Source organism: Macaca thibetana, chromosome 11, assembly GCF_024542745.1.
Source record: "Macaca thibetana thibetana isolate TM-01 chromosome 11, ASM2454274v1, whole genome shotgun sequence".
Taxonomy (NCBI): Eukaryota; Metazoa; Chordata; class Mammalia; order Primates; family Cercopithecidae; genus Macaca; species Macaca thibetana.
In genome coordinates this window covers 92693261-92720412 of record NC_065588.1, presented here as the reverse complement: position 1 = coordinate 92720412, position 27152 = coordinate 92693261, and the positions used below count along the sequence as shown (strand labels likewise).

The window sequence follows — 27152 nt, the reverse complement described above, 5'->3', positions numbered from 1 at the left end:
GGTGTCTGCCACTATGCCCTGCTAATTTTTGTAGTTTTTAGTAGAGATGGTGTTTCACTGTCTTGGCCAGGCTGGTCTTGAACTCCTGACCTCGTGATCCATCCGCCTAGACTTCCCAAAGTGCTGGGATTAAAGGTGTGAGCCACTGCGCCCGGCCTTAAATTAGTTTTAAGAAGTAGTCCTTTATGGCTCAATTTGAGTTAATTTAATTTTGCAATTCAGGTGTGTAGTTGGTAAGTATTTTTAAAGCATTTATTATGTCTTCAGTATTGTATTAGCCATTATCTGTGTTGTAACAATATAATTTAATGCGGCAATATTGTAACATAACAGCAATGTTGGTTGTCTGAGTGTTCTGTCCACGGCCTTCTTTCCAGGTTTTTGTGTTTCTGGCAATCTCATCTATATTTAGGGCTTTGTTCTTATCACCCATATGCAATAATCTCCAACTCTTTATTTCTAATCTAGACCTTTTTTTCTGAGTTGCATTCTAGCTTCCTACTCGATATTGCCTTAGTGTGCTCACTTACCTAAGCTGAACTCAAATCCCCTACTTCTATTCCCACTCTCAGTGAATGGTACCACTGTCAGCCTAGTCACATAAGCCAGAAACTTTGGCAGCTTCTTTCTTATGCTTTTCTGTTATGCTCATTTCCCCTTAGTCCAGTTAGTCACACCAAGTCCTATTAATTTTAAGTCCTAAATATCTTTTAAATTTATTTTTTCCTGTGTCACTGTCTTACGTAAGGGTTTTGGAATGTCTTATCTGATTTACTGGCTCCAGTTTTGTCCCATTTTAATCTAACCATATTCTTTCTTTATGTTTATATATGTATCTTATCATTTCATCCTTTTTTCCGTGCTGCAATCCATTCAGCCATCCATGTCTGAAGTACCTGCCTACTCTGTACTAGACACTATGGTAGGTGCTAGGATACAAAGATGAAGAAACTGGTATGTTAATATTACAATGCTATGACACTTGTAGAGAAATTCTCATTTTTGAGCCCAAACATTGCTTCCTCCAACGTGATCTTTGTTCCATTCTGACAGAGCTATGGTGGTTCTGCTATATAGTATTTGTATATACTGTAGTACTTAATATGTTATATTGTAATTTATTATTTTCAGGTCTCTCCCTCTTTTGGCTGGCTTTGTGCCCCAGAAGAGGCCGTGTTTTTTTCATTTCTGTATTTCTTCCCATATTATCATATTGTTAAATTGAATAAAGTGATGGAATTAGGAGAAACAACACCAAAGTGGTAAATTAAGGTCAGAGTAGGCTTAGAAGCAATCAAGAATACATTTTGATACAGTAGATAATAAAAAGCTTTTAGGTTTCGAATACTGGAACTATACAGTTTGGTGGTATTTGTGTGAGAGCAATCTAGAGCAGTTTGTAGGCCAACTTCTAGGGACAGAAACTTGGCATTATTGAGACTTTTTAATTGCGTGTGAGCTGTACTAGTTAGTGAAAATGGAGAGAAAAGGGGTGTGGCCTTCAAAGATTGTTGTCTTTTAGACAAAATGGAAATATAAAATTATAATGTTAATATGTAAAGAAAATACTCATTTCTGAAGGTCTGAAAACATTAGTCAACATAGCAAGAGTAAAATTTGATTTATCCGAAAAAAACTGGCCGGCCGCGGTGGCTCACACCTGTAATCCCAGCACTTTGGGAGGTCAGGGTGGTCAGATCACTTGAGGTCAGGAGTTCAAGACCAGCCTGGGCAACATGGCGAAACCCCATCTCTACTAAAACTACAAAAATTAGCTGAGTGTGGTGGCGCATACCTGTAATCCCAGCTACTCAGGAGGCTGAGGCAGGAGAATTGCTTGAACCTGGGAGGCTGAAATTGCAGTGAGCCAAGATCTTGCCACTGCACTCCAGCCTGGTGACAGAGTGAGACTTCATCTCAAAACAAAAAAACAAAAAAACTTCTTCTATAGTAGGTGTGTTATAAGTAATAGATTTATTTTAAACGTTCGTTCGGGATTATGGCTTGGTAACATGTTGTTTGAAGTGTGACATTTCAAATGAATTTTCATCATTTGTGGGAGTCAGTGCCTTTTTAAATTCCTCAACTTTACATAGTCTTCTTAAAACACTTTTTATATTAAGCTTTTGAGATCATGGTTTATTAACCAACATTTTTCATTTCGGTAACCATGGGGTATTCTGTTTTGCAACAATTTTTGCCCATAAGTTGGTGAGCATGGATTTTTTTTTGTTGATCCCTCCCTTCTCCAGATATCATTTACATTTCCATTTTGCACTGATCCCTTTTTTTCTAAGCTATAAAATGGTTGAAACATTTATTTCAGGTACAATTTTTTGGAAAAGATGTGCAACTTAGGTTTCTATTGTATAAAGTTTAGAATTGGTTATATGTTTTCAATTTTCTTTTCATAAAGACTACTTCAGTAATAACTGATAATAACCATATTACTATAAGCTCATTACTTTAACTCCTGGCTGGGCAAGGTGGCTCATGCCTGTAATCCCAGCATTTAGGGAGGCAGACTGGGGAGGATCACTTGAGCCTAGGAGTTTGAGGCCAGCCTGGGCAACATAGGGAGACCGCATGCCTACAAAAATATTTAAAAAATTAGTTGAGCATGATGGCACATGCCTGTAGTTCCAGCTACCCAGGAGGCTGAGGCAGAAGGCTCTCTTGAGTCTGATAGGTCGAAGTTGCAGTGAGCTGCGATCATGCCACTGCACTGCAGACTGGGTGACAGAGTAAGAACCTGTCTCAAAACAAAACAAAACAAGAAAACCCTCAAAACAAAAAAAAAGCTCTTGAAGGTCAGTTTCTTCTTAAAGATGAGGAAGTAACAGAACCTACTTGATAGGGTTGTGGGAATTAAATGAAATAATGCATGTGATATAGTTTGGATGCCCCCTCCAAATGTCATGTTGAAAAGTAATCCCCATTGTTAGAAGTGGGACTTAGGCAGGCTCAGTGGCTCATGTTGGTAATCCCAGCATTTTTGGAGGCCAAGATGGGTGGATCACCTGAGGTCAGAAGTTCGAGACCAGCTTGACCAACATGGTGAAACCCTGTCTCTACTAAAAACACAAAAATTAGTCGGGTGTGGTGGCATGCACCTGTAGTCCCAGCTACTAGGGAGACTGAGGCAAGAGGATCACTTGAACTTTGGAGGTGAAGGTTGCAGTGACTCACGATTGTGCCTCTGCATTGCATCCTGGGCAACAGAGCGAGACTCTGTTGTTTGAGACTCTGTCTCAAAAAAAAAAAAAAAAAAAGTGGGGCCTGGTGGTGGGAGGTGTTTGGTTCATGGGGCAGATCCCTCATGAATGGCTTAGCACCATCCTCTTGGTGATGAGTGAGTTCATGTGAGATCCGGTTGTTTTAAAGTTTGTAGCTTCTTCTTTGCCCTCTCTTGTTCCTGCTCTCACCATGTGACATGCCTGCTCCCACTTGGTTTTGCACCATGAGTAAAAGCTTCCCGAGGCCTCCCCAGATGCCAAGCAGATGTTGGCATTATGCTTGTACAGCCTGCAGAACCATGAGGCAATTAAACCTCTTTTCTTTATAAATTACCCAGTCTCAGGGATTCCTTTATAGCAGTGTAAGAACAGCCCAACACAGCATGTAAAACATTGATTATTTTTGCTATGACTCTGTATAGGAACTATTGGTAGTGGTAATAAAATTGTTTAATCTACTGCTTCATGTTGAAGGAATGTCTAAATCAGTGATTCACAAGGACAGTTGAATCAGAATCATCTCTGGCTTTTTGAACTTTGCATATTTCCCAGATTTTCTTACATGCCTCTACTCCCACCAGATTTGAGCGTAACTGTAGCAGTGGGTTTGCATTATTAATGGGTGTGTGTTGCATCCTTCTTGTATGTTTGGGGGTGGAGGTGTCACATATAGACATACCAGTAGACTAAGATGTGCATTCTTGTTTCTAATCTAATGACCATTAGGAATAAATAGGTCATCTTTTGTAAGCATATCTATAAGCTTTCCTTAGGGCCAACCAAATATTTCTTTGAACCATTTTCCCTGTTCTGTTTCACTTCTTTAGGCCTGTGCTTTATCATTTACTTGACATCTTAATAGTCTAGACAGTATTTGCTTTCCTTGTTAGTGACTCTTGTATGTGACTCTAGAGTTTTTCTTGTTTTTTTATGTACAGATGAGATGTCACTATGTTGCCCAGGCTGCAACTCCTGAGCTCAAGTAATCCTCCCACCTTGGCCTCCCAAACTGCTAGGATTACAGGCATGAGCTACCACACCTGGCTGATTGTTTTTCTTTTTCTCTTTTATTATATTTTTTTTTTAGAGAAAAGGTCTTACTCTGTTGCCCAGGCTGGAGCACAGTGGTGCAGTCCTGGTTCATTGCAGCCTCAACCTACTGGACTCAAGCAATCCTCCCACCTCAGATTCCTGAGCAGCTGGGACCACAGGCGCACACCACCATGCCCGGCTAATTTTTTACTTTTTTTTTTTTTTTGTAGAGATAGGGTCTCACTATGTTGCCCAGGCTAGTCTTGAACTACTTTACACAAGTGATTCTCGAGCCTCAGCCTCCCAAAGCACTGGGATTACAGGTGTGAGCCACCATGCCCCGCCTCACATTTTTCTGAAATCCAAATAGAATAACTGGTTATAAAGCTTACCCATCAAAAGAAGAAACTGACTTTGCATTTTATTCTTTGTCATAAAATCTGCCTGGATGCTTAGTATTGTATTATTGTTTACTATTATATGTTATTCCAGAGTAATGGCTTTAACCTGAACTTCAGAATCATTCTTGTTGACTAAAAGAAGAAAAAATCTAAAGGCATGCTTGTGTGTATGTAATCTCAAACTCTGTTTCTGAATGAGAATCTCTGGGTTTGGGTTTTTAATGTTTCAGACAATTCTTGATGGGTCCTGGAGTTTTAGAAACACGGTTCTAGAGTTTAGCACAGTGTTAAGGGAAGGAATCACTCATACATTAAATTTAAAGTAGATTCATACTTCTAGTGGGTTGGTTGGTCCTTGGTTGCTGGATTCTGTGTGCTATTGGACCCAAAGAATGACGGCACTGCTAGGACGAAGCTCATGAGATTTTTGATGAAATGATTCATGAACCTGTAACCATTTAATTGAAAAGTGGAACACAGGTCCATGGGACAGTTACAGGTGTGGATGTCACCGTGAATACACATCTTGAAGCTGTGAAAATGACCCCAAAGACAGAAAACCTGTACAGTTGGAAACACGAATTTGAGGAAGTAACGTTAAATATTTTACTCTACCAGACAGTTTACCTCTGGATACGCTACTTGTGGATGTTGAACCTAAGGTAAAACCTAAGAAAGGGGAAGGTGTTTGTTACAGGAAGAGGCCAATGCAGAAGCAGAGGTAGAGGAAGAGCACATGGCCATGGCAGAGGAAGAGGGGGTCCTAGGTGATAAAGTCTCTTAAGATTACTGTTTCAAGGTAATATATGATTTGAGATATTTTCTGTACAGGTTTTCTTCGCTTATGTCAGTTTTTATTTAAATTGTTTTTTTCTATTAAAAAATTTACCGTTATGCAGTATGTCCATGTAATATGTCAGCTTTTTTGTTGTTGTTTTGTTTTTCATTTTGAGACAGGGCCTCTTTCTGTCTCCCAGGCTGGAGTGCAGTGGCACGATCTCAGCTCACTGCAGCCTCTGCCTCATGAACTCAAGATCCTCCCACTTCAGCCTCCTGAGTAGCTGGGACTACAGGTGCTGCCGCCATGCTTGGCTAATTTTTAAAAGATTTTTGTGGAGAATAGAGATGAGGTTTCACTATATTGTGCAGGCTGGTCTCAAACTTCTGGGCTCAAGTGATCCTCCCACCTTGGCCTCCCAAAGTGCCGAGATTGCAGGCATGTGGCACTGTGCGTGGCCGGTATGTCAGTTTTTAACAAAGAATGTGGAAAATTTTTTGAAGTAAAGGCAAAGTGATTAAAACTTTCTGCCTGGGTGCAGTGGCTTGTGTCTGTAATCCAGCACTTTGGGAGGCTGCGGTGGGCAGATCAGCTGAGCCCAGGAGTTTAAGACTAGCCTGGGCAACATGGCAAAATGCCATCTCTTTAAAAAGTATTTTAAAAAATTGGCCAGGTGTGGTGGCACATGACTGTAGTCCTGGCTACTCCTCTGGAAGGTAAAGGCTGCAGTGAGCTGTGATTGTGCCACTGCTCCCCAGCCAGGGCGACAGAGTTAGAGACCCCATCTCAAAACAAAACAAAAACCAAAAAACCTTCCCATCGTTCCATCTGATTTTTCTCCCTTTTTTTGTTCTACTTTGAACCTTTTAGTTTTACCAGGGGTTGGCAGTTTTCTTAATTTTATGTACAGTTGTCTTTTGTTTCAATTATTTTATGTTTTTTCCTTTAGTGGATGTTTTTGTCTGACTCTTGTTTCTTATCGGTGATACTGTTTCCTATCTGTATGGTCTCAGTTATTAGTTTTAGAAAATTATTTTTAAAATGCAAGAATGTATAATCATATAAAAAATGTACAATGTACATTCTCTAGCACAGTGGTTATTATCTTCACATATTATCTTGGCTTTTCTCCAGTATGTTTTGTGTTTTTATTTAAGATCCTTTTTATGTTTTTTTTTTAAGGTACCAAATAATTATGGCTGTTAGTGTTTACAAAAGAGGCTTAACCATTTCATATTGTTTGATAATTATTACTTTTCAGTTTTCATTATTTTGTTTTAAAAATAATTTCAACTTTTATTTGTGATTCAGGGCATACAAGTGCAGGTTCGTTACATGGGTATATTGCGTGATGCTGAGGTTTGGGGTATGGATGATCCTGTCACTCTGGTAGTGAGCACAGTATGTGATAGGTAGTTTTTCAGCCCATGTCCACATTTGCCAACCCCTTCTAGTCATCCCCAGTGTCTATTGTTACCATCTTTTTTTGTTCTTTGAGATGGAGTCTCACTCTGTCGCCTAGGCTGGAGTGCAGTGGCATTATCTTGGCCCACTGCAACCTCCACCTCCCGGGTTCAAGCAGCTCTCCTGCCTCAGCCTCCTGAGTAGCTGGGACTATAGGTACCCACCACCATGCCCAGCTAAGTTTTGTATTTTTAGTAGAGACGGGGTTTTGCCATGTTGGCCAGGCTGGTCTTGAATTCCTGACCTTATGATCCGCCCGCCTCGGCCTCCCAAAGTTCTGGCATTATAGGTGTGAGCCACCATGCCTAGCTTTTTTTTTTTTTTTTTTTTTTAATTCCTTGCGAAAGGGTCTTGCTCTCACCCAGGCTGGAAGGCAGTGGCATGATCATGGCTCACTGCGGCTTCGACCTTCTGGGCTCAAGTGATCTTCCCACCTCAGCCTCCCACGTAGCTGGGATCACGGGCACGTACCATCACACCTGGATAACAGTTTGATTTTTTATAGATACGGGGTCTATGTTGCCCAGGTTGGTCTTGAACTCCTGGGCTCAAGCAGTCCTCTTGCCTCAGCCTCCCAAAGCGTTAGCATTACAGGCATTAGCCACCATGCTCAGCTGTTCCTGTCTTAGGTCCATGTGTGCTCAATGTTTAGCTCCCAAATATAAGTGAGAACATGCAGTATTGGGTTTTCTGTTCTTGCAGTAATTCACTGAGAATAATGGTCTCCAACTGCATCCATGTTGCTGCAAAGAACAAGATTTCATTCTTTTTTTATAACTATATAGTACTCCATGGTGTATATGTACCATGTTTTCTTTATCCAATTCACCATCGGTGGGCACCTAGGTTGATTCCATGTCTTTGCTATTGTGAATAGTGCTGCCATAAACCTATGAATACACGAGTCTTTTTGATAAAATTATTTGTTTTCTTTTGGGTATATACCCAGTAATGTGATTGTTGAATTGAATGGTAGTTCAGTTTTTAGCTCTTTGAGAAATCTCCAGCTGCTTTCCACAGTGGCTGACTTAACTTATATCCCCACCAACAGTGTGTAAGCTTTCCCTTTTCTCTGCAGCCTTGCCAGTATCTGTTGTTTTTTGCCTTTTAATAATAGCCATTCTGACTGGTGTGAGATGGTATTTTGTTGTGGTTTTCATTGCATTTATCTCATGATTAGTAATGCTGAACATTTTTTCATGTGTTTGTTGGCTGCTTGTATGTCTTCTTTTGAGAAGTGTCTTTTCATGTCCTTTGTCTACTTCTTAATGGGGTTGTTTTTTTTCTTGTGGATTTAAGTTCCATATGGATTCTGAATATTAGTCCTTTGTTGGATGCATGGTTTGCAAATCTTTTCTCCCATTCTGAAGGCTGTCTGTATACTCTTGATAATTTCTTCTGCCATGCAGAAGGTCTTTAGTTTCATTAGGTCCCACGTGTCAATTTTTGTTTTCATTGCAGTTGTTTTTGGGGACTTAGCCATAAATTCTTTGCCAATGCTGATGTCTGGAAGAGTGTTTCCTAGGTTTTCTTCTAGGATTTTATAGTTTAATGTCTAATTCATCTTGAGTTAATTTTTGTATATGACGAAAGGTAGGGGCCCACTTTCATTCTTCTGCGTATGCCTATCCAGTTATCCCAGCACCATTTATTGAATGGAGAGTCTTTTTCCCATTGTTTATTTTTGGCAACTTTGTTGAAGATCAGATGGTTGTGGTTATGCAACTTTATTTCTGGATTCTCCATTCTGTTCCGTTGGTCTGTGTGTCTGTTTTTGTATTAGTACCATGCTGTTTTGGTTACTTTAGCCCTACAGTTTAGTTTTAAGTTGGGTAGTATGATTCCTCTGGCTTTGTTCTTTCTGCTTAGGGTTGCTTTGGCTATTTGGACTCTTGTTGGTTCTGTATGAATCTTAGAAGAGTTTTTTTTGTTTGTTTGTTTGTTTTGAGATGGAGTCTCGGTCTGTCCCCCAGGCTGGCATGCAGTGGCGCAGTCTCAGCTCACTGCAAGCTCTGTCTCCTGGGTTCACACCATTCTCCTGACTCAGCCTCCTGAGTAGCTGGGACTATAGGGGTCCGCCACCACGCCTGGCTAATGTTTTGTATTGTTAGTACAGACGAGGTTTCACCTTGTTAGCCAGGATGATCTTGATCTGCTGACCTCGTGATCTGCCTGCCTCGGCCTCCCAAAGTGCTGGGATTATAGGTGTGAGTCACCATGCCTAGCCTTTTTTTTTTTTTTTCCTAATTTTGTGAAGAATTACGTTGATAGTTTGATAGGAATAGCATTGAATCTGTATGTTGCTTTTGGCAGTATGGCTATTTTAATGATATTGATTCTTCTAATTAATGAGCATGGAATGTTTTTACGTTTGTGTCATCACTGATTTCTTTCAGCAGCGTTTTGTAGTTATTCTAGAGATCTTTCACCTCCTTGGTTAGATGTAATACTAGGCACTTCATTTTTTGGGGGGCTTTTGTAAATAATATTGTGTTTTTAATTTGGCTCTCAGCTAGAATGTTGTTGTATAGAAATGCTACTGATTTTTATTCATTGATTTTGTATCCTGAACCTTTACTGAAGTCGTTTCCAGTTCTAGGAGCCTTTTGGTAGAGTCTTAGAGTCTTTAAGGGTTTTCTAGATACATAATTGCATCTGCAGAGAGAGAGTTTGATTTCTTCTTTCTCTGTTGAGATGCCTTTGATTTTTTTTTTTTTCTTGCTTGATTGCTCTGGCTAGGACTTTCAAGTACTACGTTGAATAGGAGTGGTGAGAGTGGGCATCTTTTTTTCTTGTTCCAGTTCTCAAGGGAATTGTTCCAACTTTTGCCCATTCATGAAGAGATGCTGGGTTCTATCGAAAGCTTTTTCTGTGTCTCTTGAGAAGATGATATGTTTTTTGTTTTTAATTCTGTTTATGTGGTGAATCACATTTATTGTTTTCACAAGTTGAAGCAACCTTGCACCTCAGGAACAAAGCTTACTTAATTGTGGTGAATTAACATTTTGATGTGCTGCTGGATTCCATTTGCTAGTATTTTGAGGGTTTTTGTTCCTGTGTTCATCAGGGATATTGTTCTGATGTTTTCTTTTTTCATTGTATCTCTGCCAGATTTTGGTATCAGGCTGATGCTGGCTCCCTAGAATGAGTTAGGGAGGAAGCCCTCCTTGATTTTTTGGAATAGTTTCAGTAGGATTGGTACCAATTTTTCTTTGTACGACTGGTAGAATTCGGCTGTGAATCCATCTGGTCCCAGACTTTTTTTGGTTGGTAGGATTTTTTTTTTTTAATTACTGATTCAGTTTTGGAACTTGTTATTTGTCTGTTCAGGTTTTCACTTCCTTCCTGGTTTAATCTTGGGAGGTTGTGTGTTTCCAGGAATTTATCCTTTTCCTCTAGATTTTCTGATTTGCGTGCATAGAGGTGTTGATAGTAGGCTGAATATCTTTTGTATTTCTGTTTTCACTATTTTAAATTGGTGCTGTGACAAACTTGAACATGTGATAGCCCTTTCCCACCCACCCCCACCATTTTGCATTTCCTTAGGGTAGATAGATATCTAGAAGTGGAATTCCCAAATCAAAGTCTGTGAACCTTTTTCTGATATTCTCTGTTGTATCAGTACCACGAGTAATGTGCCACATCTGTTTTTAGTGATATGATTATCTAAAATGTTTACTTTTGATCATTGGTTTTAGAAAAATATATTTGAATTTCTTTGATTTCTGGGATGTTGGTCCTCCTTTCACCCCCATTATCCCCACAAATTGCTAAGGAGGAGACTTTGACTGCTCCCTGAATCCTGGCATCTTTTTAAGATTTTTTCTGATATTTGGTTTCTATCAAATTTATTATATATAAATAAAAAAAAAAAACTAGATGACTTGGTGATCCATCTCTTTTTGTATTCATTCCAGCTTATTTTAATTGTCAATGCTTTGTAATATATTTTAATATCTGGCATGGCAAAACACTTAATTTTTTCTTCTAATGATTTTGATATTCTTATATATATATATTTTTAATTCTACTTTAGTAAATGGCAGGCAAAAAAAATGTAGACCTGCAGGCGGTAGTAAAGTTTATGGGAGGAAAATTGCAGGTGGTACTTTCAGCTCCCTGAAAGTCTCTATTGTTTTCTTCAAAACTGGTCTCCCTGCTATAAAATTTGAACTGGAGATATGTCAGCTTATCTATAAGAGTTGCATCAGGAATTGAAATAGACTTCCTGTTTCCCGTTGTCTGAGTTGTACCCTGTAAAGAGTATCTCTTTTTTTTGTAGGAAAAAATGGTTTTGTACATGGGATGAAACAATATAAACTCAAAACTTACCGGGTTAAACTTAAAACTTATAAGGGTTAGTTCTGTCACTCATCTCTTTAAAAAGTTTAAACTAATATCCAGTCAAAACCAACAAGGTATCGCCCTTGAAGTGTTATCTGTATGGATTTCCAAGGAGACCATAGGACTGTATACTGTCTTGGAATGTCCTCAAGAGGCTTAGAGAGCATCTTGATAAAAGGTTAGGTGGCTTATGATAGAGTGTATTAGTTTATTTGTGTTATTACCAAAGGTGAACTTATGGTTAAAGATGAATTTAGGATTATCATGAAGAGGAGAGAGTAACATTTAGCTGAGGGTATTAAGTAGGTGTCTCAGATGAAGTGATGCTGAAGGTAATTAGCTTTACAAATAGATGAGAGAAGAGAACCACTTCCTAGGTAGGATGAAAGAACATGTAAAAAAGGAATATGAAAAAAATTTGTGTTTCTTTAAAAATGTTGTTCTCTACCAGCCTAATGAGTATTTCCATATGATAGAAATAAAGAGATAAAGGTTGCTCATAGAGGTAGTGGCAGGAAATGAGGTCAAAGAGGGAGATATTCCAGTAAGGAGGCTGTTGAACACTTTTTAGGCATAATATCATTTTTTTTTCTACAGCGAAGCCATTGGAAAAGTTGTGTACAATTGCAAATGAACTTTTGCAAGTTAAATGGACAATCTTTTGTGATGTTGGTGCTTCAGAAGCACTGTCAAAGGGTTGCTTTCCAGTATTGAAAATACTAAAAAATGGCTGGGCACAGTGGCTCATGCCTATAATCCCAGCACTTTAGGAGGCTGAGGCGGGTAGATCACGAGGTCAGGAATTCAAGACCAACCTGGCCAAGATGACGAAACCCCGTCTCTACTAAAAATACAAAAATTAGCCGGACGTGGTGGTGGGCGCCTGGGCATCTGTAATCCCAGCTGCTTGGGAGGCTGAGGCAGAGAATTGTTTGAACCCGAGAGGCGGAGGTTGCAGTGAGCTGAGATTGCACCACTGCACTCCAGCCTAGGCGACAGGGCGAGACTCCGTCTCAAAAAAAAAAAAAAAATGCTAAAAAGAGCTACTTGTGCCTTTTTTGGGTACTTTTTTGGTTTACCTCAGAGACATGAGAATTATTAGTGCTATCATGGCTCACTGCAGCCTCCACCTCCTGGGTTAAGTGATCCTCCCTCCTCAGCCTCCGTAGTAGCTGGGACTACAGGTGCATGCCACCATGCACAGCTAATTTTTTGTAGAGATGGGGTCTCACTGTGTTGCCCAGGCTGGTTTCAAACTCCTTGGCTCCAGCGATCCTCCTGCCTCAGCCTTTCAAAGTGTTGGGATTAAAGATGTTAGCCACAGCACCTAGGGAGAATTGTTTTACTGTCTCTTAGGAACATTTGGAAATGTGTGTTTAATTTAGAAACTGTGATTTTTGTCTTCCGATGAGGAAATGTTTCTGTATGTTAGAAATTGGTTTCACCATTTTATTTGGGGAAATAAGAGATATAAATAGTAGATTTACAGCTGGACACGGTGGCTGATAGCTATAATTCCTGCAATTTGGGAAGCCAAGGTGAAAGGGTTGCTTGAGCCCAGGAATTTGAGACCAGCCTGGGCAACATAGTGAGATCCCCATCTCTACAAGAAGTGTTTAAAAAATTAGCCAGGCATAGTAATGTGCGCCTGCAGTCCTGGTTACTCAAGAGGCTAAACCTGTGGAAGGATTGCTTAATCCGAGGAATTTGAGGTTGCAGTGAGTTATGATGGCACTGCACTCCAGCCTGGGGGACAGACTTGAGACCCTGTCTCAAAAAAAAAAAAAAAAAAATAGGTTTACAAAATGTAGAAATGATAGATGCTTTTATTTAGCTATAAATATCAGCATATCTTATAATCAAGAATATAAACATTAATTGTGTTTCTGTAAGTTATTTTTGCATTTCTTTAGCCTTTATCTCCCTGCTAATGTAGGTGATCATAAATCACTTTCCATTTAACAGTAATTCAGTAAACTTACATACAGGTTCTGGTCATACGTTAATTTTAGCAGCTGTACTGCATTTCAGCACTTTAAATTCAACTGAGTTTGACTTGAAATACTTTCGTTTTACTACACTTAGATTTTTTTGGTACATAATTGTCCCTAGGTTCGAGCTACTTTGTCTCATAGTATGTATTCATGCTTCAGAAATTAATATCTTTTTCTTTCTTAGTATTTGAACCCTTCAGATTCTTCCACTATTGTAACCATTTTAAGTTCTTTTTAAAATTAAACTTATTTTTGGGGATAGATAAAACTCAAGTATATAGAAAGATGTGCACAAAGTCTTATTTCCTCCTTTGCTTGCTACTTTGTTTTCCTCCCATACTTTTTGGTATCCTGTTTATCCTTCCAGTGTTTGCCTTTTGTAGTTACAAACAAACGTATATTTTATTCTGGAGGTCTTTCTATATCTAGATAAAGATCTTTATTTTTAATAGCTGCATAGTGGATGTACCATAGTTTAGTCACTCAGTCCTTTGTGGCTATTTGGGTTGTTTCCTGTTTTTTGCTGTTATAGTGCCAAATGAATAACAATATACATGTAACATTTTCTATTTGAACAAGCCATTGTAGAGCTTTAGGTCACCTATTTTCTTCCTCTGTCAGCTGAGAGAACCTAGAAGCAACAATAATCCCTGTAGCAATGAGCACACCCGGTGCCCAGATCTTGGTTTCTAACACCATTCTCTAGTAAAAGGAACCAGGCCTCTGTGGAGAAATGGCTGATTCTAGGACTGGGGCAGGCAATAAAACTGTAAGATTAACCTGGAGTATCTTGTAATGCTGGATAGGAAGGAACTATTCAAACAAAAACAGTGAATGAGTTATGTCAAAGGGACACAGCCAACTGAAAGAGTTCCCAGTAGCCAATACTGGAATAATTTGAGCAACAAAAAAGTAATATTGAATTATAACCCACAGTATAAAATAATATCCATGAGTTCATGCTGATAGAAATAAATCATTTACTAAATAAATAAATGGGGAAGAATAGACAAATCTGTGCAGAATTAGATACACAGCCCTCAAGGAAGTATAATACAACTCGCCACTTTTCAAGTGTGAGCTACATGAGGTGACTTCTTGCCAGTGAGTACCATAGTAATGTAAGATCTTACCAGCAGAAACTGAGTGTGTGGTCTAAGGGAACTCTGTTTATGATTTTTCTGTAAATCTAAAATGATACTAAAAGTTCACTTTAAAAAAACTGCTTCTGTAATTCTGCTACATACTGCCAAATTGCCATTTTGTACTACCACCTAAATGTGCAACAGGCCTGTTTCCCATAACCTCAGCAACTGAATGTGCTGTCAGACTTTTTGAATTTTGCATTTGATAGACGAGACGTGGTGTAACTCAGGTTATTGTATTTTTCTCATTATCAAGGACATTGGACATTTTTTCATCTGTTCAAGGGGCATTTTACGTTTTTTCCCTTCTTTGAACTCTGATGTCCTTTATTTTTCTCTTAGGTCATTGGTCTGTTTTCAGGAATTTTCTGTTGGGAGATTAGCCCTTTATTTGTGATATGGGTTGCAAATATGTATATTTTAGGTTATGATGTTTTTTCATGCATAACTTTTGACTTTTATATGGTAAAGTAATTTTTTCTTTTATGGTTTTGGATTTTGAAATATATTTAGAAAAGTCTTCACCACTCCAGGGTTATAAAGACGTTCATCCACGTTTTCTTCTAATACTTGTGGTTGTGTTTTTCACATATGGATTTTAAAATTTGGATCCTTCAGTTCCTCTCAATCTTTGAGGCATTTTAAATACTTACCCCTTGCTTTCTAGTTACACCTGCATCAGCATGATTGTGGCCATATGGGTGATTTAAATGACTTACAGTAAAAGAATACTTAGGCATTTACTCTCGGTAAGAAGTCTTCACTTTCTGATTACTGATAAGTGATTATTATAGTAAATGGAAACTCCTTTAGAGTTTCTTTTCACTGTTAAATTGTATATTTCATAGTACTTTTTCTACTGATTTATCAGTATTGTGGATTATTCATGTATCAATTGGTTTTATCCTTATCCTGTTTCTCATAGGATTCCTTTTTAGATTATTAAGCCTGTGATCTGTTTCTCATCTTCCTTAGAACTCCTACTGGTTTTATGGTCCTCTGATTACTAAACTCTATTTTATAATCTTCAGAAGTTTAATTAGTAGGCCAGTTTACTGTTGTAACTCATTAAGAAACTGGCCAATAGTGTTAGTGGATACTACCTAATAAAGGGTGATGATTTATCTTAGTCTTTTATAACAGTATTAATATTTTCCCCACATTGCTTGTGATGAGACTAGTGTCACTGAACTGAGCTTTTTTTTTTTTTTTTTTTTTTTTGAGACGGAGTCTCACTCTGTCGCCCAGGCTGGAGTGCAGTGGCCGGATCTCAGATCACTGCAAGCTCCGCCTCCCGGGTTCACACCATTCTCCTGCCTCAGCCTCCCGAGTAGCTGGGACTTCAGGCGCCCGCCACCTGGCCCGGCTAGTTTTTTTTGTATTTTTTAGTAGAGACGGGGTTTCACCGTGTTAGCCAGGATGGTCTCGATCTCCTGACCTCGTGATCCACCCATCTCGGCCTCCCAAAGTGCTGGGATTACAGGCTTGAGCCACCGCGCCCGGCCTGAACTGAGCTTTTAATAGACATTTGGGAAGCTGTCTGGTAGTACTGTGGAATGTTGGCTCCCGGAAAATACCACCAAAAATTATCTGTTGAGTATATTGCTTATACGCATTTGTAGGGGGCCATGCGGGTGTTGATAAGAATGGCAAACCAGAAAGGAACATCAAAGTTGGGATGTTTATTATTGAGGGTTTGGAGTCTGGTTTAAGTATTTCAATGCAAAACTTTATTAGAATTAGGTGAGGATCATGATATAATAGTTTAAGATTGGACAGACATACCAAGGCAAGAGTTTTGAGGTAAGCTTTTTCAGTGTCTTAGAAAGTGAACAATCATTTGCTGCTATTTATTGAAAAATTGAATAGTCTGATGTTGGTTTATGTGGGTTTTTCGGGAAGTTCCTGAAATGAACAATGAAGTTTTTTGTAACTCTTATCTGCCTGAGCAAGAGTTTCCTGGAATAGCAAAGTCATGTTGTTGAAGACAGTTGTATAGTGATAGTTAATATAGATTGTAAACTCAGTGTAGACAGTTTCAGTTCTCAGTGTCCATTTAGAACCACAAGAAACTTGAACATGTATTTATAAAAAGTCTGATTCTTAGGCTAGTTTGCAAAGACAGTGCATTCTCTTGGTTAATAGTTTGACTTTCAATTTTTTCTCCTGAGGAGTGAGGTCTGACTTTAACAATTCGGTGTCAGACATGCCCAAGTAGGCAGTTGGATAGGTGAGTCTGAAGCTTCATAAAGAGGTCAGGATCACTGTAATACCAGCAATTTGGGAGGCCAAGGCAGGTGGATCACCTGAGGTCAGGAGCTCGAGACCAGCCAGGCCAACATGGTGACACCCCATCTCTACTAAAAATACAAAAAATTAGCCAGGCGTTGTGGTGGGTGCCTGTAATCCCAGCTACTCAGGAGGCTGAGACAGGAGAATCACTTGAACCCAGGATGCAGAGGTTGTGGTGAGCCGAGATCGTGCCATTGCACTCCAGCCTAGGCAACAAGAGCAAAACTCTGTCTCAAAAAAAAAAAAAAAAAGGTTAGGATCAGAGATGGAAATTTGAGAGTTACTGCGTATAGATGTTGTCCACCCAGAATGAGCCTGCCTAAGGAGGAAACATAGAAGAAAAATGCTTGTGCCAGGACTTAGGCCACACTGGTGTGTGTATGTGTGGCTGAGGGTGGGGTAAAAGGGTGGAATAAATTTACAAAGGGGTGGCCAGAGAGGTTGGAAGAAAACCAGGATATTGTTATAGAGAAGCCAAGGAAAATGTTTTTAGGATGATGAAGGACTGGTCAAACTCCTATAATTATAGGCAGAAGCAGTGAAGATAACTGGTGTAGGTTAGTTGAGGAAATTTCTACCTGAAAGCTCTATGTTTAACTCATTTTTGTGTGTATATGTATACACACAGGCACACAGTATGGGTTAGGGAAAGGGTCATGATATAATTGTGGATATTGGAGCTGGTTTGAAGTATACATAGGGAAGAGTGGGAGACTAAACAACAGAGAAATAGAGTAAGATTATTGGCCAGTGTTGAGGCCCATTTGGGTTCGCTGATCAGACTGCTCTGTTGTGTGACTGACTATTCAGCAGTGCTGAGATGAGCTGGTGCTGATGTGGAGAAAGTCTTAGGTGGATTAGGATTGGGATGGACTAGGATATATTTGTGCATTACAGTAGACCCAAGTATATGTACCTTTCTGCCTTTGGAGTGGCTGTAGCGCTGTGTTGCTTCATTTATTTCTGATGGGCTCTCCTGATGACCTCACTTGTTTGAAAGCTTACTGCTTGACTGGTATTCAGCCCATCTGAACTTATTTTACTTCAGTTGAGAAGTAAATTAGTTCCCCCCTTTTCCTGGTTTCCACAGAGTCGTGAGATCTCCGGTGTTGCTTCTTAGGAAGAAGGGGCATTTGACTAAATTTATAAAGGAAGTATAAGAATTTGCCAAGAGGTCAGAGAATGGGATGAAGGGGAAGGGGTTAATTGTTCCTGGTAGAGGGATATGCTTGTACAAAGTTAAGAGGTCTGAGCAAAGCACCTTAAGGGAATAGAAGCTACAAATAATTTCTTTGAGGCAATGAAGCGCTTACTCACAGTGTATCTCTGGAGATGGAGCTGAAAAGTAGTGGGGTCAGAACACAAAGTTCTTGTAAGCCTAGGTGAAGAATGACCTGTTGGCCCCAGAGATTTTTACTTCACAGTTTTTCTATGCATGTGCAAAATAAAGGCTGTTCACAGAGCTATTCAGTTCATGACATTCTTCATGTAAGAATTGTCTAGTGGGAAAATCTGTTTGCAGATTAGTTATCTGAATTTGATAATATTTTCTTAGAAATAATAATTTTACCAATTTGGCTGCCATGTTACTCCATAAAAGTTACTTAATTTCTCATTTTGGCTGTGATTGGGGAAAAGGTTAGTGATACATAGCTTGCAGTTTTATATACAGTACATAAATTGGATGTTCATAATTTGGGAGTATACAGTGACAAAAATAGTATATGTTAAATGCTTACTGTGTGTTAGGTACAATACATGCATTCTGATTTAGATCTCACATCCTTTTGAAGTAATTGTTTTTTGTTGTTGTTTTTTGTTGTTTGAGATGGAGTCTCGCTCTGTCGCCCAGGCTGGAGTGCAATGGCGGGATCTTGGCTCACTGCCACTTCCGCCTCTCGGGTTCAAGCGATTCTCCTGCCCCAGCCTCCTGAGTAGCTGGGACTACAGGCATGCACCATCACACCCGGCTAATTTTTGTATTTTTAGTAGAGACAGGGTTTCACCATATTGGTCAGGCTGGTCTTGATCTCCTGACCTTGTGATCTGTCCGCCTTGGCCTCCCAAAGTGATGGGATTACAGGCATGTGTCACTGTGCCCAGCCATTGAGGTAATTGTTAATTCCTTTTTTTTTTTTTTTTTTTGAGATGGAATTTTGCTCTTGTCACCTAGACTAGAGTACAATGGTGCAATCTTGGCTCACTGCAACCTCCGCCTCCCAGGTTCAAAGAGATTCTCCTGCCTCAGCCTCCCTAGTAGCTGCAATTACAGGTGCCCGCCACCATGCCCGGCTAATTTTTTGTATTTTTGGTAGAGACAGGATTTCGCCATGTTGGCCAGGCTGGTATCCAACTCCTGGCCTCAGGTGATCTGCCTGCCTAGGCCTCCCAAAGTGCTGGGAAAACAGGCACTTTGGGAGCCACCGCACCTGGCTTTGTTAGTTACTTTCTCTGAAGAGGAGACTAATGCGGTTTTCTCAGTGTCATACTTCTCACTCTCTTCAGTGTTCAAATGAAGGAATCAGGATTTAAACCTAGGTTAGGCTTACCCTAGAACTTACTCTCAGTTTCTCTTAAAGAAAGAGAACTTCCTATGTGCTGTATAAACCCTTTATCACTAGTGCCAAAGTTGTGTGTACCATAATTAACATTTCACTGTAGGTGTTAATTAAATGTAGGGATGTGTTAACCTCTAAGCTTTTGAGAAGACTGAACAGATAGTAAGCAATAATGAAGCAAAGAGAGAATCTAGGCTCATATAGCCAATCTTTGGTAAACTAGAATCCATTTAATTCACCTAATGGAAAATTCAGATAGCCCAAACAGTATCCTATTTGTCAGAATTCTGGTTAATTCAAATATTACTGTTTTTAAATGTTTTTCTATATCCTCATAGGAAATCTTTCAACATGGTTTAAAGACTGTCGTTTGTAATGTATATGCATGTTTTACTCTCTTTTTCTTCACTTTGTGTTAATACTTTATTTTTTTCTATTTATAATATACTGAGGTTTCCTAAATAAGTCAAATTAGAAGAATAGTTCTACAAATAAAAATGAAAACCTCTGGAAAAAAGTTGTGGCTGTGGAGTTTTTTTCAGTTGGTTATTCAGGTATACCTTTTCTTACTGTTTTGGTGAAAATCTACAACTTGGCCTTTACCTTAGATCTTATAAAGATGGTAGAGTATGCTTGGAAATTGGTTCATTGTTATGCCGCCTTCCTGTTAGGATTGGTATGTGAGCAATTTCTAATTTTCCACTTAGCAAGTAATGTGAAGGAGGATTAGAGTGCCTCCTACCCGTCACCAAATCACAAAAAAGCTTTTCCGAAGATAATGGTAGTTTTATAGTTTTGAAATCAGTTGATTTGGCCCTAGGAAGACTCTATTTTGAGGTCTTTTTTCAGTATCTTTGAAATTAACTGGCCATATAAGGGAGAGATTTTTTTTCCTTCACAGCTCTTCTTCCCCCAAAGAAAACCTTTACCAGAAGATTGAAGAATGCTGGCATTTTTAATATGTTGCCAAGTCTTCTACTGTTGCCAAGGAAAGTTGGCCACTACTTAGTGGAATTTGTCTTATAAAGGCTTTAGTAGTGTTAGTTTTTAAAAAATGTTATAAATATTATTGTCATAGATTACAGAATGACAAAATAGCATTTGTCCAGTTCAGATGCCTCTTGGAGAGAAAGACTAGAAAAGTTGTTCTCACTCACTCACACACACACACACACACACACACACTCTCTCTCTCTCTCTCTCTCTCTCTCTCTCTCTCTCTGTGTGTCTCTCTCTCTTTCTCCCTCCCCCGTCTTTTTAACATGATAAGCAAATCATATTTACCTTGTGCCAAGTATGCTAATAACATTCTTAATGAAACCTACATGAATATTTAGAAAGTAGGTGATTTTATGAGATTTGCAGTTTAAAAACATAAAAGGCGATACATAATACTATTTGGTCATGACTGAAAAATATGTCATGTGGTAATTCAGTTATTTTTGAAGGGAAATGAAATTTCATTTTTTTAATTATTATTGAGACGGAATTTTGCTCTTGTTGCCCAGGCTGGAGTGCAATGGCCTGATCTCGGCTTACCACAATCTCCGCCTCCTGGGTTCAAGCGATTCTGCTGCCTCAGCCTCCTGAATAGCTGGGATTGTAATGTTGGTCAGGCTGGCCTCGAACTCCCGACCTCAGGTGATCCGCCCACCTCAGCCTCCCAAAGTGTTGCGATTACAGGCTTGAGCCACTGTGCCCAGCCAAAATTTCATTCTTAACAGTAGCTGTCAAATGTGGCCTTTTAAATATTTAAATATATATTTAATTCTTCCTGTTAAAATTTTGAGGCCCCTTAAAATGCTGTTTTAATTTTTTATTGTTGGAGTTAGGAGGTGGTTAAAGGGTGAATAATTAGCTGGGCTTCACAGGATATCTTTATGTCAGTGGGTCATCATATCTCACCGTGTGAAGTCTGATCTTTTCAGCAGTTCATTTTGCGATAATCTGGTATTGTAGAATCTCTTATGCTAATTAGAGGATAAAGTATAAATGTTAACTTAGAAGTACATAATGAGAAATAATCTGGCTTGATATAACAATGTTTTAAGGGGGGGATGTGAGTGATGCAGTGGGGGCAGGAAGGGACATAAAGATTTTAAAAAAAATGTTTCTTTTCTTAAGAAGTTTATGATACGATGAAACCCAGGAAGTTTTTATTTACATAGCCAACTTGATCCTGGTAAGTAAATCAATTTAGAAGACCTGATTTCAGATCTGAGGGTTGGTTGAGAATAGCTTTAGGGTAGTGAGTTTTCAACCTTTTTGGTCTCAGGACCTCTTTATACTCTTAAATGTTACTGAAACAGAATATGAAAACAGAACTTTTAGGTTACAAACAATTGTAATTTACTTAAAAATAACAAATATTACGAAGTTAACGAATCTTAAAATTAACAAATCTTAAAAAACTATTTTCAAAAATATGAGAATAGCATTGTTTTACATATTTGCAAGTCTCTTTAATGTCTAGCTGAATAGAAAACAGCCGGATTCACACATCTGCTTTTGCCTTTTAGTTTATTACAATATTCAGTGTGGTCTCTGGAAAACTCCATTGTACACTCGTGTGAGAGAAGTGTAAAAAGGCAAATAACTTAATATTTTACAAAAATAGTTTTTACTTCAGGATGCTCCCATAAAGGTTCCCCAGACCCCACATACTTGGAGAATCTCTGCTTTAGAGCAAAATCAAGTGGGTTGTCTATCCTACCTTTGATCTTACTCTGAATTGGATATTCTTACAGGCTGTTTCTCTCAAGCTGTAGTAACTCATTAAATTCCATTTCTGGAATCTACTCACAGGTAACTTCTGTGACTGGTTGGAGCCATAGGCTTTGTTGGAAATGGCAAAGCTTGCTAGCTGTGTCATTTCAGGTAAATGTATTCACATTTTGGAATGTTTTCTCTTTTATAAAATGGGTTGGGTAATACCAATTCATAAGACTTTGGTGTGAATCAAATAAAAAATTAAAGCAATATGCAATTGCTAATCAAATCTTGCTGTTAGTAGGAGTTGGAAGAAAACATTGCCTGACATACATTCCAATTTTCTCATGTACATTTTGATTAAATTTGCAGAATATCCTGAACTCTTGATAAGATTTGTGTCTTCCTTATTTATAAGTTACTCTGCAAGGACTTATTTTTAAAATGCCCTCCGTTTTGTCCTTCTGTCCAGCTCTTACACTCGGGGCTTCTTAGAGCCAGTTCCTTCACAAATAAATGGGAATTTTAAAACAAAAACAGCAAAATATCCTTCCCTAGGGTGTTCATAGTCTTGTGCTTAAAGAAACAGTTAAGGAGTTGTTATACAAAAGATACATAGGAGGGCTGTGTGTGTGGTGTGGGGAGTACCAGTTCTGTCTAGACAGATGTACAGTAAGGAAAGGAAGGATTAGTTCATGTGTTCTCAACTGCTGATTTTTTTTTTCTTTTTTTGAGACGGAGTCTCGCTCTGTTGCCCAGGGTGGAGATCTTGGCTCACTGTAAGCTCCACCTCCCAGGTTCATGCCATTCTCCTGCCTCAGCCTCCCGAGTAGCTGGGACTACAGGTGCCCGCCACCATGCCTGGCTAATTGTTTTTGTATTTTTAGTAGAGATGGGGTTTCACCATGTTAGCCAGAGGATGGTCTCGATCTGCTGACCTTATGATCTGCCTGCCTGTGCCTCCCAAAGTGCTGGGATTACAGGCGTGAGCCACTGCACCCGGCCCAACTGCTGGCTTTTTTTTTTTTTTTTTTTTTTTTTTTGAGACGGAGTCTCGCTCTGTTGCCTAGGCTGGAGTGCGGTGGCCGGATCTCAGCTCACTGCAAGCTCTGCCTCCCAGGTTCATGCCATTCTCCGGCCTCAGCCTTCCGAGTAGCTGGGACTACAGGCGCCCGCCACCTCGCCCGGCTAGTTTTTTGTATTTCTTAGTAGAGACGGGGTTTCACCGTGTTAGCCAGGATGGTCTCGATCTCCTGACCTCGTGATCTGCCCGTCTCGGCCTCCCAAAGTGCTGGGATTACAGGCTTGAGCCACCGCGCCCGGCCAACTGCTGGCTTTTATAACTCCTAAAAGAACATATTTTCAAGCACCTTATATTTTATATTTTAATATCATATATATAATTTATCATATAAATTATTAATATTTTTATATCTTATATTTTAACATGATTGCTAGATAATTATATAGTGTGAAAAGTTAACTGTATTTTTTCATTCTCTTATTAAAGCATATTTTACTAAAAGGAGAAAATAATACAGGATCAAATCTTTTAGTAGTTAGAATGTGTTTTACCTAAAAGTCATATTAATGGTTTTTAAGTACTTTTTTTCCTTGAATTTATAGGCATTTTCCTTATGTTGATAGAGGAACTGATGGTTAGGGGAAGTGTCTAAACTTAAATCTAACTTATTTAGAGAAAAATTGTATATTGATATCAATATGTACTAGTCATTTTCTGTTTATTTTATTTTCGAGGCAGAGTCATCCTCTGTCACCCAGGCTGGAGTGCAGTGGTGCGAGCTTGGCTCACTGCAACGTCTCCCTCCTGGGTTCAAGTGATTCTCATGCCTCAGCTTCCTGAGTAGGTGGGACTACAGGGCCGCGCCACCACGAATTTTTGTATTTTTAGTAGAGATGGGGTTTCACCATATTGGTCAGGCTGGTCTTGAACTCCTGACCTTGTGATTCGCCTACCTCAGCCTCCCAAAGTGCTGGGATTACAGGTGTGAGCCACCGCACCAGGCCTATTTTATTTATTTTATTTTATATTTTATTTTATTTTATTTATTTTATGTTTTATTTTATTTTATTTTTGAGACAGAGTCTCGCCCAGGCTGGAGTCCAGTGGCCCCATCTTGGCTCACTGCAACCTCCACCTCCCAGGTTCAAGTGATTCTTATGCCTCAGCCACCAAGTGTAGCTAGGACTACAGACGTGCATCATCATACCTGGATAATTTTTGTATTTTTAGTAGAGACTAGGTTTCTCCATGTTGTCCAGGCTAGTCTCAAACTCCAGACCTCAAGTGATCTGCCCATCTTGGCTTCCCAAAGTGCTGGGATTACAGGCATGAGTCACTGTGCCCAGCCAACCTTATTATTATTTTTTTTTAAAAGAAATCCTTACCACATATACATGAGATGTATCTATGACATTATTAGGATAACTAGATGGGCTGATAGAAAGATTGCTCAGCACAATTTTCATTTATAAGAAATACTTAATTTGGTTTTTTCCTTTTTCGTAGTGTTGTCAAGTTTTTTCTTTTTTTTGAGACGGAGTCTTGCTCTGTCGCCCAGGCTGGAGTGCAGTGGCCGGATCCCAGCTCACTGCAAGCTCTGCCTCCCGGGTTTACGCCATTCTCCTGCCTCAGCCTCCCGAGTAGCTGGGACTACAGGCACCCGCCACCTCACCCGGCTAGTTTTTTGTATGTTTTTTAGTAGAGACGGGGTTTCACCATGTTAGCCAGGATGGTCTCGATCTCCTGACCTTGTGATCCGCCCGTCTCGGCCTCCCAAAGTGCTGGGATTACAGACTTGAGCCACCGCGCCCGGCCAAGTTTTTTCTTTACTTTTAAAGAAATCAACCAGAAATGGTAGAGACCGTGTTGGTTTATGTAAAGAACTCCTTTCATGAATACAGGGCTTCATCTCACAGCAAAAAATTAGTGAATTTGAGTGTTTTAACATGTTTAAGGTACATAGTTATATAGATATGTATATAGATATATACTTTTTTTTGTGATTGTTTGAATTACCAATTTGATTAGTGGACGGGTCCTGAGTTATTTGATTCACTAAATTCTTGTTTTTTGGTGAATACACCTATCACAGACCTAGTTTTTTGAGTTCTAACTTGAAAGTCAGTAGTGGTACTGAAGCCTTTTTTCAAACTTTAACGTGGATTTTGTAGTAAAATTGAGTAAGACAGCCATTTCATAGTACCACTTGTAGCTTCCAGCAACTATCATGACATTTTGTATTCAAACTGTTTCTTTAAAGAAGACTTTATAGTTACTTAGGGTTTGGGACTCTATTGTGCTCCTTTCCAGCCTTATTCATTGTGCCTGTCCATCTCTCTATCTTAGAGTAGCTTCTTTTTAAATTTCTTCTTCCAAGGAATCAGCTGATGCTTCTAAGGCAGAGTCTGGAGCCAGTATTATGGTTTCATATCGAAGTGTCAAAGTACTTCATTTTGTAGTGAATGTTAGACGAAAATGTGGAACACATCAACAATTGGAATATTAAAAGGAGGATATTTCCTACTTAGATTTATTTTACTTATTAGGGAACTGAAAATACCTTTTAAGAATGAGTGGCAACAAGATTGGCCTGTGCTCAAATTTTAGGAGGCACAGTGCCCAGAGAGGGCTCCAGAGCTCTTTTGCTGGCTGCCTCCTCTGGAGCAGCTGACTGGCCAGCTGCAGAGCACATTGATCTGGTCATGATTGCTTTCATCCTGGAGTAGAGCAAGTTCACACAATTTAAATCAAGAGCCACATTAGAAGCTCCTGACCTCAGGATAACCTCTCATTTCCTACCTTTGAAAGAGGGAACAAGAGGGAACAGTTCAGTCACTTCCTAACATCTAGCCACAAAAATGCATGGGAAGATACAGCCACATCTAAAGATAGTGATCTCCTGATTTTCTTTGTAACTTAGGTGGATTCAGAATACCATCTTCCAGTTTTCCCTCGGAATAAAAGGAACAGTAGTCCTAATCTACGGTTCTGTGTTGAATAGAGAAATAATTCCTTCCCTTCCGCAAGCTCATTTGTTTTCCTATTGAACTTTTCCTAGGCCATTCATATAGATGCAGCCTAGATGAAATAGACTTGGACTGTTTGTAAACTCACCCTTTCCCTAAAATATCATACTGGAGTGTGACATTTCTTACCTGTGTTAGATAGCAGACTAGTGTTTCTTGACGTATACATTTTTAAATGCATGCTTTCTTTTGGTAAATTTAGGCCTCCTGTTATTCTCTGAGTATCCCTACCAGTCACTATAGGGGATTTTTTTTTTTTTTTTTTGAGACGGAGTCTCACTCTGTCGCCCGGGCTGGAGTGCAGTGGCCGGATCTCAGCTCACTGCAAGCTCCGCCTCCCAGGTTTACGCCATTCTCCTGCCTCAGCCTCCCGAGTAGCTGGGGCTACAGGCGCCCGCCACCTCGCCCGGCTAGTTTTTTGTATTTTTTTAGTAGAGACGGGGTTTCACGGTGTTAGCCAGGATGGTCTCGATCTCCTGACCTTGTGATCCGCCCGTCTCGGCCTCCCAAAGTGCTGGGATTACAGGCTTGAGCCACCGCGCCCGGCCTTTTTTTTTTTTAAAGTAAAGATGAGGACTTACTGTGTTGTCCAGGCTGGTCTTGAAATCAGGGCTCAAGCGATCCTCCTGCCTTGGCCTCCCAAAGTGCTGGGATTATAGGAACGAGCCACTGTGCCCAGCTCATTATAAAGGTTTTATTGAAGTTTATTTTCTAGAGATTTCAACTTTGCTTCTGCTGTGACTCACATGCCAGGATAGGTAATTACACATATGTAACACTAAGTTACTGGATTGATAAGAGGGACTGAGAATTGTGAGTAGTTTCTCACCTCTTAAGTTGTAATTGTACTCTTTTCTCCCATTCTATTTTTTTTTTTTTTTTTTTTGAGATGGAGTCTCGTTCTGTCGCCCAGGCTGGAGTGCAGTGGTGCAATCTCGGCTCACTGCAACCTCTGCCTCCCGGGTTCAAGAGATTCTCCTGCCTCAGCCTCCGGAGTAGCTGGGACTACAGGCGCACGCCACCACACCCAGCTAATTTTTTTGTATTTTTAGTAGAGACGGGGTTTCACCATATTGGCCAGGCTGGTCTTGAACTCCTCACCTCATGATACTGGGATTACAGACGTGAGCCATCGCACACAGCTATAAG

General features: G+C 39.6%; 1 protein-coding gene and 1 pseudogene across 2 annotated transcripts in view; both read left to right on the top strand.

Annotated features, from left to right (window-relative positions):
- The window catches only part of CDK17 (cyclin dependent kinase 17), a 115021-nt gene that overhangs the window by 7198 nt on the left and 80671 nt on the right, over positions 1-27152 (top strand). The window lies entirely within an intron of this gene.
- On the top strand, positions 943-13069 carry LOC126931653 (small nuclear ribonucleoprotein Sm D1-like; annotated as a pseudogene). The gene is made up of 2 exons (XR_007717892.1): positions 943-954; positions 5010-13069. The product of XR_007717892.1 is annotated as a small nuclear ribonucleoprotein Sm D1-like (transcript).